Source organism: Grus americana, chromosome 11, assembly GCF_028858705.1.
Source record: "Grus americana isolate bGruAme1 chromosome 11, bGruAme1.mat, whole genome shotgun sequence".
NCBI classification, from domain to species: Eukaryota; Metazoa; Chordata; class Aves; order Gruiformes; family Gruidae; genus Grus; species Grus americana.
Window position 1 is genome coordinate 1752887 of NC_072862.1, and position 15284 is coordinate 1768170.

The following is a 15284-nucleotide window of genomic DNA, read 5'->3' on the forward strand; positions in this document are numbered from 1 at the left end:
CATATAATTTTTATGAAGTGATTTCTGAATAATCACACTTTAATTTTAAAGCTGTTTAACAGCCATAGCAAATGGCAGACAAAAGAACTGAAGTGAGCAGTATGACCTATGAAACTGATGCAAATTCATTTGGAAAAACCCTTTATTAGAGAAGGGTCTCCTTGTCACAGGTCTATAAATCATGCAGTAAAAATGCAGCTCAATTGTAGAAACAAGTAGTTTTATAATTCTATATCTTTGCAGTCGTGTGGGTGGTAATAACGGTGTAAGTAAAAAGAAATATTTTTGTCATGGATGAAGTTGCATGGAAAGTTGAAAGAGGTTACAAATTGACCCTGTTATTCATAATCTCTCAGACAGAGAAATAACTCAGAGATTGGTTTGTGTGGACACCTGAATTAATAGTCCAAACTAAGGTCCTTCTTATCAGAAATCCCACTGCTTTCAGATGCTTCGGAAGTCTTTGGAGAAGCTCCTTGGAGAGGCTCTGCTGAGCAGGAGCAAACATCTCCAAGCTTTGTTGAATTTTCATGCAAATAGACCCAATCTCACCTCAAAAACTTGAAGGACCTCAGTTTTGATGGAAGCCTGGAACGGCTGCTGTGTCATCCCTTTCCTCTTGCCACGCCAGCAGGCTGGAGGCTGCACACCAACGCTCAGAGCTCACAGACGAAGAGAGATACAGCCTAAACCCACCAGGATCCAATCCAGTATAAAATACCAAGAGCCATATAAAGTTTCCAAAAGCTTTGCTGTTTTATCTCAAAGGAGAAAACATAGTTGTCAAAGGTAAATTAAATTAAAAAAAAATCAGAGATGCTGTTATTTATACAATCATAGAATGGTTTGGGTGGGCAGGGACCTCACAGCCCATGTAGTTCCAACCCCCCTGCCATGGGCAGGGACACCCTCCACTAGCCCAGCTTGCCCAAAGCCCCATCCAACCTGGCCTTGAACCCTGCCAGGGAGCCAGGGGCAGCCACAGCTTCTCTGGGCACCCTGTGCCAGGGCCTCAGCACCCTCACAGGGAAGAATTTCTGCCTCACATCCCATCTCCATCTCCCTTCTTTTTAGTTTAAAGCCCTCTGATCATCTTCGTGGCCTCCTCTGGACTTGCTCCATGTCCTTCTTATGTTGGAGGCCCCAGAGCTGGACGCAGGGGTAATCGTGGCTCTTTCAAAGTGTATGGAAGCCTCCCGCTGTTGTCCATCCCCAGAACCCAGCGGTGGGATGCGGCACTGTCACGAGAGACATGCACACACCCCCCAGCACATTGCCCGGAGCCTGTGCAAATAATTTAATTCTTTCTGTCACCCCCGTTGCCAGTTAACAGCTGCAGCACTCAGCGAGGAAAATATTTGACTTGGAAACATCAGAATGGTGACTTAATGACTGAATTAGTCCGTGTCAGATTTTCCTATCATGCTGAAGAAAAAAGCTGGTGCAACGTAACTACCCTAAGGGGAGAACCGTGCCCGGGGAAGGGCTTCTTGTGCCGCAGCATCCCTTCGTCTGCGGTTCTCCAAAATTTCTGGACCAAAGCAGTCAAAAGGCGGCAAGAGCTAAAGGAAACCCTTCACAGAAAACCATGCATTTATCTTCACTAAAACTGAGAAATGACTGCTTCCCCTCTTGAGAAGAATTTAAATAGTGAAAATGTTTTAAATTTGTTGAAAGTGTTCAGGCACTAGTTGCAAACCAGTTATTTTATCTACAACACAGGGGTTTTTGAAAGCGAAGAGAGCAGAGCTGAGTATTTTTAAAAGAATTACTAGTTGTTTTGCTTTCTCAGATACCCCTCCTGGAAGCACACACTATATGTATTGTAATGTAATTACCATCAATTGTAATACATCAAAAATGTATTGCAAATATTAAAACATTTTGTAAGTACAGGGGAAAGAAAGCGTAAACTACTCCTTATATGAATTTGTTTTCCCATACACCACCCTGCAGTCCCGGGTACGTCAGCGCAGCTGAGACCAATGGATTATCTGATCAATAGCAAACAAGAATGGAAGTATTTTCAGTTCACTGGAAAAAGTCAAGGAACAGAGAAATAATAAAGGAAGCAATGATTCGATCAGAGGGAGCTGTAGTAGGTGGCACAAAAACGTAGGACAAATGTCAAGCACGCAAACAAATAGCACTGCTGAAGTGAAAAAACATGAGTTATCAGAGTGTCTTTTCAAAGGGCTCCACGGGTCAGCCTCCTCCTCCTCCTCCCCAAGAAGCAGTCTTGTTGGTAGAAAAAAAAATATTCATGGAAGTAAAATCATGTGAGGCTGCAGCATTTGTCAAATTCATGGTCCCAGTTTTTAAGCCACAGTCACGTCGACCTTCATGTCATTTTTAGACTTGAAAACAAAGACAGGAAAAAACGCGGGGCTTAGGAGCAAGCAAGAATAACTGTTTTCGAAATCCTGATGTTTGCAAATGCCTCTCTGCTTAACAAAAAGATTTTTCTTCCTGTAAGTTTAAACTAATGAAAAGACAAATGTGTTTCAACTGGTAGGAGCGAACTGACAGTCTTGTAGGACTGTCAAACATCACGGGAATGGTTCATTCTTTCTCCTGTCAGGCAAAAGACAAGTCAGAAGCAAGAATAGACTTTTTTTTAGTCCCAGATTTACTCAGAAATATTCATTTTACCATTCCTAACTAGAGATTAAATTTAAACTGCTCCTGTGCCGACATCTACTGCAAACAGCGTTGCTGACCGCCCGGCACTAGAGCTGAACCTGAGCACGGTGGTACCCAACCTGGGAACGGCCAGACCCCCCCTTGCTGTATAAAAGCTGTTTTAGGGATGTGCTTGTTCCCCAAGACCTCAGCCCAGCTGAGCTCAGCTTTACTCGGGGGGAAAAGCCTGGCTCACCCTGCCCACCCCAGGACCTGGCAGCTCAGCCCATCCCCGGGTCAGCGCAAAGCCCCATGTCAAGTGGAGTGAGGAGATGGAGGTGGAAGAGAAAAATATCATTCGGCTGCAAAAGTCATGAAAAATATATTGTGGAGAAATGCCCGGAGGGGTGAGGGATGGTAATAAAGCGTGGTAACAAAGAAAAGCGCTACAGTCCAAGAGCAGAAAGTACCAGAATTAATCAGGCAATGGGAGCTGCAGAGACCTACCCACAGATGGCACCGACCGACGTGGGGACACAGTCCCAGCGATGCCACCGCTGCCAGAGTTTGCCGGGTGTCGTTCCAAAAAACCCCAAACGTGTGTCTCAGCCAGCGGTGTCAGCTTTGCAAACACAGATGTTTCTGTCTCCGGCTTTCACGGCAGCTGACAGGTTATCAAAGCATCAGGAATGAGTCAATGTGTGACTTACCTCCCCAGAACTTCCCTCCAGTGCTGGAGCACCCATGCCAGCGGCTGGCAGAAATGGTCACAGCCTTCCAAATTACACCCGCCCTGCTGATTTCAAAAGATGCTCTGTTAGATGATAGGAATGAGTTACCTGTCTCAGGAGCTCATCTAGGACCTTGCTCAACCCGATTGCTCTGAGAAGCGGGGTAGGAACAGACGTGAAGGTCCTCACAACCTCCTCGTGCCTCTGCCAGGGCTAGTACCTGGCATAGACAAAGCAAGCGCCTGCCAAAGCTGCACGTTGCTTGGGGCAGCAGCAAAGGCACGTCCGCTCCTGCCTGCTTCACGGGCAGAGGTCTGGGCTGCGGGAGCTGAGCACGGGCTGGGGCAGCTGCCCCCGTTCCTGGTGGTGCCCCCCCCCCCCTCCAACAGGAGCACCCTTGGCTGATCCCCAGCCCCTTGGCAAAGGGGCGGCAAAATCCACACGTGCCCCCCGCTCACCTCGGCAGCTCTGCAGCAGCTTGCTGCTTCCCAAGGGTAAAGATAAAATAGGGGTCGATGCTTAAGAAAAAAGGAGTTTGCTTCAGTTCCCTGGGTAGGGTGCGACCTTACAGACAGTTCAGAGATTGAAGGGACTCTATTCTGGACAGGTAGGGTCCCTTGTCAAGCCCTCCCAGCCACCCCCAGATCTTTTTCCAAAATTATTATTAGATACCTGCACAGGGTCATCCATTCGTTTCTTGTGGAGTTCCGGTGTTTCCCCACTTCACAGGGTATCAGCGAAAGGGCTTATCTAACCTACGGAAATCCCCTCCAGGCAAGAAATCCCAAATGCATCGGACGTCAGGATCTGGGAAGCTGTCACTCAAAGACTTACTGGATGAACGTTTCCTAAGTGCTTCACAACCTGGTTCTCTCAGAGTATTTGGGTCTTACTGTACAGTAACAGACATAAGGCCCATCATTTTATCCAGGTGTATTTGTTTACTCCTTCGCTTTATAATTTTCTTAGTTGGATTAAGCAGTGCTGGTTGATTAGGTCCTTTCTTTGCATCGTGCTTTGAAATGTACTTCACAAAAAAAAAAAAAATCACAGTGCCGTAAAAGTTAAAATCTTCAGTGAAATGATCTTCCCAATCACTTATAGGGTGTTTCTCTTATATCTGCCTCTCTGGATTATTGCTGATGATAAGTCTTGCTTTAATCAAATGTATTCACATGTGTGATATGTACTCTTATCAAAATACCGTATTCTCTAGAAATATTGCCAAGTGCATCCAATAACAAGAATGAAGAAGGTCTTTTCTTCCGGCACTGCGCGGGGGTCCCACAGGGGTGCTGTTCAGCCCTTTCCCAAAGGACACGTGGGGAAAAAGTCTGAATCCAATCCTGGGATGTGCTCCAGTGAAGGCAGCGGGGTTCTGCTTTAGCGAAGGCTGCGGAGTTCAGCTAATTGTTAGTAATTTTCTCCTTTCTTGTAGAGCATGATGAAAATGCTGTGGAAAAGCTATCGGACTGCTGTGAAATTACACGCTGACGAGAAAACGGAAGATTTAGTTGTGGGTGTGGGCCACATTGAGGGGTAGCTCTAGTCTTGCACAGATTTAAAAAGGGAACCTTTTAAAATTGCTGCTCGCTTGCCAAGCTATTATCAGCCAGCACCTTCTTGATTTCTTCCCAGAGCCCTGGGAACATGATGGCTCTCACCACAGCCTCAAAATACACTCACCTGCCCGATGTTCTCCTTGGGGACTTGGCCACACTGGTAGTGTAAATGCATCACACACACACAAAAAATTATCAGTGCTTTGCCCTCCCCTTCCAGTGCCTCAGTCCTTGAGGACACTTTAAGATTTTTTTATTAAATTTTGCCCTATCTGCTTTTTATTCCACGTGGAGAGAACAAATGACGCCTCTCCTTATTAGCAAACCACCTATGCTGCCAACAAAGGGAACAGACTGACGGGTCACCTGTCCGCAGTATTGTTAACCACCAAAACTGCAGGGCAGACCTCTCAAAAACGCAGTCTAGCTTAAAAATTGCTGTAGAGCACAACTCCAGCCTGGCTCATGGGGTCCCTCGCTAGCACAGGCGACCACAACGCACCATTTCCTTTGTCAACTGGTGGGGCTCATTGTGTGGTCTGTTCCTACAGAACGGGGCTCCAGGTCCTCAGCATTCAGTGAGTTTTGGGCTTAATTCACTCAGGACAAATTTATGCTGATCTGACTGCACGTCACCATTCCTTTGGTTTTGTAGTCACCTCCTGGTATTTCATCCCGATGCATCTGCAGAAAACAAGTTGACCTCTTCTCCAGCTTTGAATTGCTGGGCCGTTTTAACAGAGTCCTTTTGGGATCCCACTGAGACAGGCTGCGATGCTGATGGGGAAGATGGAAAGTCCTTTTCCACACCGGTTCTGATTAACATTCGTTTTGAACAACTGTGACCAGAATTGTAAACAGCAGCCTCCATGCCATGGTTTGCATAACTGCACCAAGTTCTGGTTTATAAGCAAAGATCTACAAGAATATTAAAGTCCTCCTCTTCCTCCATCATCTAAAACTGCAATTTTCCAGTTATGGCAGAAATTTTTCATTTCTAAGTCCCAAAGTGCACAATCTTGTACTTTTTATTATTTTTCATATTATTTTCATTACTGCAGCCCTCCCAGTCATCTATTTCTTCCCATATAGCAAACCTCCTCTGTACTGGTAAGCTTTTGTGTCACTGGCAAATTTCGTTAGCACATTGCCAAGTTAAGCACCAGTCTCCAAACTGTTCCTAATGAACTCTAATAACTCCAGTCCTACAGAGTAGTTCTCTTTTAGCATAAACCATACCTAATTATCTTGTGCCAGTTTCCTACCGTCCTACAAGTAGGTGCTAAATATAAATTACTGAATATACCAACTTACAGGTCCTTTTTATTTTGACCTTGTTTGCATTTTGCAGCTCTTACCACGCTGGAAAAGGGAGCCAGCACGGAGCTACACATGCTATAGGTGGTAGCACGCTGCAGAGGTGGCCCCGGCAGCACTCACTGCTCCATCACCGTATGGTTTTGGCATCAGACGTAACCTGGTCAATTAGTTTTGTTGCAAACCAGGACGTACAAACCGTTACTGACTGATTCATTAACATTACTACGATGCTGCTTTGTAAACAAGCACATTCAGAATTAATTTGGGTACCTTGTTATGTAGGCATACTCATAAAAGCATTCAGGGGTGACCTGGCACATTAATGGTGCTGTAAAATACCAGTTACAGTTTAAAAAAAAAACAAACCATCCAGAGAGGATCAGTCAAAGATCTGGATGATCCTTTAGTGGCACATGGCAAAGTGACTTCAATTAGCTCATTCTCCTGGGAAGCAAGAGGCTGAAGCAAACTGTAATTACATGGAACGAGGTGTGGTCGGGTCGCCTCCCTCTGTGTCAGGTGTTAAATCGAGTTCAGGATTTTGTGTCTGCTGAAACTTGCCATAAAGGAGAAATATCCTTCCGGCTGTGGCACGAGAGGAACGGGCTGCAGGGGCCAGCATCAAATCAAATGAACTTAAATACAGCTTTCAGTGTGCTTTCCACATGACCTGCCCTTGCTCTTTCTTACCGATATCTGTGCCGTAAAATATTTCTTAATTATTAAATTGCACAGCGTTGGGCCAGAATGTGACTATTTTTGCTGTGGAGCAGAATAAAGTACTGTAGAGTTATTCGCACCCTCTCTACATCCTGGGAGCAATGAAGGAGGTGAGGGGGAATGGCTTTGCAGAGCAATTCAAGAAGTGCAGGTTTGTCCTGCCCCCAGTGCAAACCATCGAACTCAGCCCAGCTTTATTCTGGAAGCTGTGGAGGTGTGTTAATGCACATACACTGCTATACTTAAGCTTTTAAAAAGCACATATATATAAAAGCAGGACTTAATATTGCTTCCTTCCCGCATCAGCGAGGCTCTTGCAATGCTCCCTGTGGAGAGCTCTGCTTAACCTACCCCAAGACAAAGTTAGCACAAGAGAAAAAACCTCATCCAGAAACCTCTCCGTGCAGAGCCTGAGCTGCCGCCTTTCCCGCTGCTGGGTACCGGGTTTCCCCCGTGGGCACTGATTTCCGCAGGCACACCGTTGTCTTTGGGCATCCTTTGCAATACAGCAGGGCACATCAAATGCGCACACCTACACGCAGGAGACAGCAGCCTGTGTCTGCGGTTCACGGTATTAAAAAAACCCCAAACAAAAAAAAAAGTGCCAGAAAGCCGTAACTGCCAGCTCTGATACATTGCGCTTTCCTGCAATAGCCTTCAGCAAATTCTAAGCTTAATATTAAATCAACTGATAGTTATAATTCAATATATAGTATTTAGCAATTCACTGAGTAAATTTCAGTATTACTCTTTGGAGAATAATTACTCTACTGCAGCCCCCCCAGCCTCAAAACCCCTTGCCCCCCCCCGCCGGGAATACAGCTACCCAAAGGAGTGCCGGGCAGACTGGAAATCCAATGCATTTCTTTTCACGTTCTGAAATGGCTTAGGTAGCACACAATTTTTCTTTTTGAAGAATTTCCTCTCTTTTGACAAGTAAATAAATGCCTAACTTTCTGCTCCTTTTAGCGCCAGAAAGAAAAAGAACAAAGAGAAAGAAGGGGGGAAAGAATCTGCAACAGGTTTGCTGAATATTAGTTATTCATTTTATGAAACACAACAAGGATACTTTATATAAACTAATCCAGCTTTACGAGTGCAATGTTGCCTTCAGTTCTGTGTTATTGGATAATTTGTCAGCTCTGGCACTTTGGCAAGTAATAAAGGAACAACTACTAGAAGCAAAAGAAAATTATCAAATCTGGTTCTTCTTCTTCCTCTTTATTGTATTCTAAACATAAGCTAATTTCAAACAAAATAGAGTTGGCAGAAACAAAATAACTTTTAGTATTCATGAAAGATGCAGCTCTAAAATAAGATGCTTGTGTTTAAGGGGTTTTTTGATTTTGCTTTCCCCCCCTCCCTCCCCAGATAGATCACTTTCCATTAAGCGGTTTGAGCCAAACATGAGAAATCCTAATCCCGACTCCGGTTAAGCTTCAGTTTGCATAACTGGTAGCTCTGAGGAGAAGGAACAATACAGTGACTTCAGTTCAGATGTGGACCACCGAGCACAGCCACCTCGATACGGCTGCATCTATTTACAATGAATTTGCTGGAACCTAGAATTAAAACCGTCGTTAAAACCCCATGTACCTGCCTTGTCTCACTCCATCTCAATCTGTTGATGGGAACTGGGCAGACATTTCCAGCGCAGAGCGTACAGCAGAAAACTGATGCTCTTGTTGGCTGCCTGCTCCAGGGAATCCAGCCCTCCATTAAAGCTGGAGCCTGGGACACTGCCAGCGCATCCCCCAGGACACGGAGAGCCTCTGCTGCCCCGAGAGTTGAAGGGATTCACAAACAAATCAGTATTTCCACACGTGCAACTTGTATAACGCACCAGAGACGGGGGGCAACGTATATAGCACTCGTGTCCTAATTAGATACAAATTAATTGGTGGCTCACATCACCAAACCTTAGTGGTTGGAGCCAGAGTCTATTTTCTCTTACAGATTGTCCTAGAAATGAAGGAGGCACTCATGAGGTCTTAACCTATTAAATGTTCACGAAAGATTAGGAACTAGTTCCACGAGAAGAAGAAAGCCATCAAACGATGAAAGCCCAGCTTCCGCATTAGGTGCTAATTTCAGTCCTCGTGGTTGGTTTGTATCTCCATATGTTGCTACTAACAAAAAGAGAAACCAAGAAAATCTAGAATACAGATAGTGAACATCTAACTATCACTGCGGGTCCTTGATTAAGGAAACAAATTGCTAACTATCCAAAATGTATGGAATTGACAAAGAAACAGATGTTTAAGTGTTCTAGGTTTAATTTGCTGCTGAATTATTGTATACATTCACTAGTTCTCAGCAATACTTCACCCTTTAAGATTGTCATTGGCAGTGAGAAGCAGAGGAATGTTTTTCAGTAATGTCTTTGAAATTATAACTTTTTAAAAAAAAAAAAAAAACAAAACAAAACACCAGCCAACCATGTCTGTTAGTCAGATAAAGCAGCTCATATTTAGGACAAGAACACGAGGAAATAAATGCCAAAAAAAATTACAGAAGACACTCCAGCTCTGATCAATAAGCTGGCTGGATTTGTTTCAGTTTGTTGTTTTATAGATTCCAATGAAAATTATATTGAGCCTGGATTTACTATCAAAACCCACGGTAGTAGGTGGAAACATCACTTTAATGTAGAAAAGATCTTTCATGGTATTAAGCCCCTCTCATTACCTAGAGCCCCAAACTGCCCTTACGATCCGCGCTTTGCTGGCTTGAGGGACATGAACTGTTAACACCGTGAAATAAAAACCCGCTGAAGAGTCCTGTGCTCTGCCCGAAGAGGAAAGAAAGCAAATCTGGTGCATTTGTTAGTATCTTACTGCTAACAATCTCTGTGAAGAGACAATGTCAATATATCATTATCTTTTCTCAACTTGTCCCACATACAAATTACATGAGTTTAAGATGATTTTTGGAAACTGCATAATTAATAGGACATTAAGCAAAGGAGAAGTTCATGCACTGACAGTCACATGTTTCATTTAGCATCAAGTTTTACCCATTTCTCTAGCCTGTGCATTTCTGATATCGCTAAATTGGAAGAGTGATAAATGGACACGTCTCACACGAACCCCACATTTCCCCCCATAACCGACAGGCACACCAGGGACGTGGGGAGCGACAAGTTTACGCACAAGCAGTTGAGCAGACAAAAGCAACTTTCAAAGCCTGACTCCGTGGATGGCGTTGCCCTAAACTTTTTCCAGTTATATTAAAATATTTTTTTGGCAGGTACATCCTGAATTATCCCTTAATCATGAGGTGTTTTTTCCCCTCTGGAGAGCAGGTTTGCTCCAGAGCAAGCTGTGCTTTCAGCGGAAATAGGCTTTAGACAAATAACTTGTGTGTCCCAGCAGCCATCCTGGTGGGCACTGCCCGTTAGCGGCAGCGAGGTTTGGTGCAGGGCTGCTCTTTATCTCCTACTCCCTTCCTCCTTAGAAATAATCACCACTTATCTGCTTCTCACAGAGGCACAATCTGCGATGGCAAAACTGTGGGTTTTAACGCGCCCCGAGTCAGATGCACGTAGCTGCGCTGCCCGCGTGGCTCTTGCACGCCGATGAGCCGCTCCACGGGCTCCGGCACATTTTCTGGCGCATCCTATTTCCCCCCCGTGCCGGCACAGCTGTGCTGGGCAGCGTACGTGGAAACAGAGCCAGAGCTCTACCTGCACCTCCTGCTTTCCTGCACCCCTACACGGGAGAGGCGTTAATGGCCAAATGGGCAGCTGCCCAGGCAGTAATGGGCAAAGCAGCGAGTGCAAAGGAGAGGCGAGGAGATCTTTAGCGTCCATTACTTTACTGCATCATTTCATCCCCAGGGACAAGATTTAGCTTGAAACGCTTGTTGTGGCTTAGAGATGTTACTTTTGGACTCTGCTTATGCAATTTTGCCTTTTAGTGTTCTCTTGCATGATAATGATTCCACCTTTGCCGCTAATTAAAAAAAACCTACTCTTTGTCTGATAGTCCATTTAAAAAAATGAGATAATGGATCTCACTTAAAACATTTTTGAGAGGAGTGTACAAAGCGTATAAACCAGCCACAGTTGTGTGGTTCTGCAGTTCCGTACAAACAGATGGTTCATGGTTTCCTGGTCATTAAAAACTACCAGCTGAGAGGCTCAGGAAAGGACCCTATAGCTGTGCAGGGACAGCCCAGAAGCCAATTACACACCCAGATACCATACATCGTCAGGAAATTATATTCCACAGCTTGGCAACCGCGCCTGCCAAGCAATCTCTACATGAGCATTGACCAAGAATGTCAAGGTCATTGCTGATCCATGTGGAGGTGGAAATGGAGTTGAATCATTGCTGCCAGAAATATGACTATGTTCTGACAATTTAGTAATAGAATTGCGTGGAGATGATGACACTATTTCTTGTTTTCCATTGAAACCCAGCGTAGGGAGGAAAGTGTAGTCTAGGAAGTGTAGCTAGTGCAGCAAGGCAAAAATTATCACTTTATATATACCTTATCTAAAACTTCCAAAGGTCTTGTTATAATTCCCTATTTTGTTATCATTTTTATTTATTATTTCTTATTTTAGTTTAGTTTGACAATAATAGTAAAAAACCCCAAACTTAAATATCCTATCCAAATAATTTTCCTAGCCAGACAAGAGAAGAAGCAACATTAACTGAATCTCTCTTACAAGCCTGAGGACCCACAATAAACGAACTGTCACAGTACCGGCAAGCTCGACAATTTGGAGAGAACCAAGTTCTTCGCAATCCCTCATGGTAAAGATTTTCCACAGAAAATCTGCAGAACAAGTCCCACATCCTCTCTGCCCCCAAGAGCTCTCCATCAGGTTGGTGGTCACCTCCGTCAGGTGGTCACCCCTCCTGGTGGGAGCTGAGCACGAACACAACGGCACTGCCCTGGCTTCCATTAGCCACAGGGGTCCCCAACAGCCCCTCGGGTGATGGTGCCCATCCCCACCCCACCACTGCCAACCCTCCAGCAATTCCCCATCCCCACAGCAGGTCCGGAGGAGAGGATGGACACGCTACGTCCAGCTCCAGCTTCAGTTCCCGTTTTCCCCTTCAGAAGCCCATGGCTGCACATGGCTTGTGTTTTACTAACTATGAAATTAGTACTGAGTTCTAATGTACCAAAATGATGTAATCCTGGAGCAAGGGTGTCTCAGTACGCCTCTCAAAGCAGCTGGACAGACTGTGGTAATCTAAAGGCGCCTGGTGCAATTAAGCTGCTAATCAGTCATGATAATTACAAGAAAACAGTTTTAATTTTTCATTGGGGAGGGGGGAAGGACAATCTCCAGCACCTCTGTAAAAACAAACCCATATTCTAATTAAATGAATTTGAACATGAAATGCCATAATGACAAAACCGATTTTGGCTCTTTCCTGGCTGAAGTGCTGCAGTAGACAAAGAGCAACGTGATCTTGCAGGTTTGAGAAGACAGAAAACTCAGCAGACAGTTACCCAAACACAAGCAGAGTCTTCTAAATCTTAATGCAGTGCTAGTGCAATCAACATCAAGTTTCAACACCTTTCCCAACAGAGAAATGAAAACAAATATTGTCCCTCATAAACTTTTAATATAGCAGAATAAGAAAGTGGACTTTATTGTCGTTGCGTCACCACCTTTACTGAGCACTGACAAGGGCCTGAGGGTTAGATATGGGCTCCTGTGCTCTTCCCTCTCCTTTTACCTTTTTTGTTTGGTTGGTTTTTTGGGTTTTTTAATTTCTGTATTGTATTTTTTTCCTGCCCTTCTACAAGGCAAAAGCTACTTCTGCTGATTGAGGTGAAAGCTTCAGCAGCGCCCTGACCACCCGGAGAGGGGGACTGAGCTGGGAGAGGGGCACAGCTCGTTGCTCCAGGAGATGGGTACCTCCAGGGAGACTGACCCCGCACACCGCAAGCGCCACAGAGAAACGCTCCCTGGTTTCTTTTTTTTTTTTTTTTTTTTTTTTTTTTGCATCTTTTGTTCGTGCTTGTTTAGCAACAAGAACAACCTCCTCAATTCAGGTAATTTCCTTTCTTCACAAAGAAAACGAGAGCTTTGATTATTTTTAATGTTATACAGATGCAGCTTTTGTTATAAGTTCTACAGACAGAGAGAAGAGGAACAGGAATGTTGTTAAAATGAAATCCTTTCTTAATAGTCTACAAATATTTTACCTATTTCCTATTCTTTTTCAGTATCTTTATATGACCTTTAAAAATATTTTCAAGCACAGCTGTTGCAGCCACTTCCATCCCCAAACCCTAAAACCAAGTACAACTATTTATTGTTAATGTAAATACTGTTCAACCGTTATTCCAGTGCTCCTCTACTAATCACGGTTACTACAGTACCGCTCCGGGAGAACATACGGAAAGAAGAGACCGTAGCTTTGAAAAGACATTTTCGGGCAGATTGAAGGAACCAACAAGTATTTTATATTCACCCTGTTTTCCTTCACCTTGTTTTATTACAACAGACAAATCTGCTTTTAGGAGAGGTACTGACAGACAGTACCGTCCTCAAGGTCTTGCGAGACCTATTTACTCAGTAATTGTTGTAAATCTGATCAAAAAAGCCCAAAGCAGGATATTTGGCTTACCTGGGGACAGTTTCTAGCTGGGCTGCCTGGCTGCCGGATAACATAAAGCAACGCACCTTGTTCCTGAAACACCTGCAAAAAAATTGGCCATTAGCATCAAATTTTTAATAAAAGTAAATGTAACACGGGTCTTAAAACTTTAATTCTAGTTGCAGCTCCAGCACAGTAACCATAGAAATAATCTAATCCCTTCCTACTAAAATGCTGTTTGTCCTTGATCATTATTTTCCTTAATTGAAATATTTTAGATACTTGGAACAAAGTTGCTTTGCAGCACAATATATTGCATATAAGTTGTTTCATTTTGTAACCTGCTGGTACACTATGTCCTACATTTTAACAGTTTTCTGGGAAGCTCCTTAAAGGCATCTTTAATTTTTAATAACTCCCTGGAAATCTGAAACGGAAGGAAAGGTAGGTCATATTTTTGGGCATCCCATTTTTGACAGAGCTCTTTGAACTATGTAGTTGTGATTGCGTATATACATTCTCTGTGACTTAGATTCTTATCTAATGAAATTTTAAAAGCAGCGAGTCTAATTCCAGGAGGAATAACTGGTTATTTTAGCATTTTCTTAATGATAGTAGCCTGTGACTTCTGTACCTTCCTTGCATACGAGGGTGATAAGGACAGCACCCCGCGTATCCTACACCAGAACTGCCCTTCCTGAGGCCGGGATTTGGGTCCAGCCCATCCTAGACGGCTCGATTTACCCTTGAACCCACGTTAGAGAAACCCCTGCAAAAAATACCTTCGCTTGCATTTTGGGCGCGAGACTTCCGTGCGAGGCTGCTGCTGCAGAATAACCGTGAAGCCCTTCAAGCCCACCGCTCACCCCCACTTTCACCTCGGGCGTCGAAGGCTCCTCTGCAGCGCCGCTTCGTTTGTAAATTAAACTGGCACAGCAGACCTGCGGTCAACGGATGAAGTTCGTTTCTGGCCCGAGACCCGATTAATGCTACCGGGATGTGTGACAACTGGATTGAATCCACAGCAGCTCGAGAAGGGGTGATTAAGAGAAGAAACTGCTGAAGAAGAACGGACAGCGTGAAAGCGTGGGCTGTGTCAGGGCTGGGGGGGATCCTCAGATGCACGTTATGTTAGCAGGCCTATAGCCCATTTATTTTAATAGGTTCAGTTTACTTATAGACTGCAGTCGGAGGTGGTACATTTACTGCCAGATTTCTAGCCCAAAGTCTTCCTAATTTGCTAGCACAGATCAAGCCTTTTTCTGAGATTATCCGCTCATCCTTCCCCTGCGTGTGAAAAATTCCCCCCAAACCAGGGTGTGCGTTATCAACAGACGCAGATAAGCTCAGCAGACAACAGGGCACAAAGCGCTACTTTACCCACTTCTGCGATGGGCAGGCTGGTCCGACGTTCCCGCAGCGGCTAAAAGCGATCGATCCCTTCCCTGCAAAATGGCAGGGAGCGAAGGGACCCGCCACCGCTGCTTTCCCAGCACTTCTGGTACCACACATTTTCTCTACCTGTTCGATCCTAGCGCACAGGAAGGCATTTGCCGGAGCCAGCAGGCGTTATCCCAGGCCCCGTTAGCACCGAGCAGGGGATGTCTGTGTCCCAGCCCATCACTCACCCCAATTGCTGCCGTCTCTGGAGCAGCCGTTCAGGCTGTTTTGAGGGGACCGGCGTGCCGCGGCATCTCCCTTCAAGCAGTGACAGGATATATCAGAGCTTCTTGATATCGCCCTGAAAACCTACCTTCCTA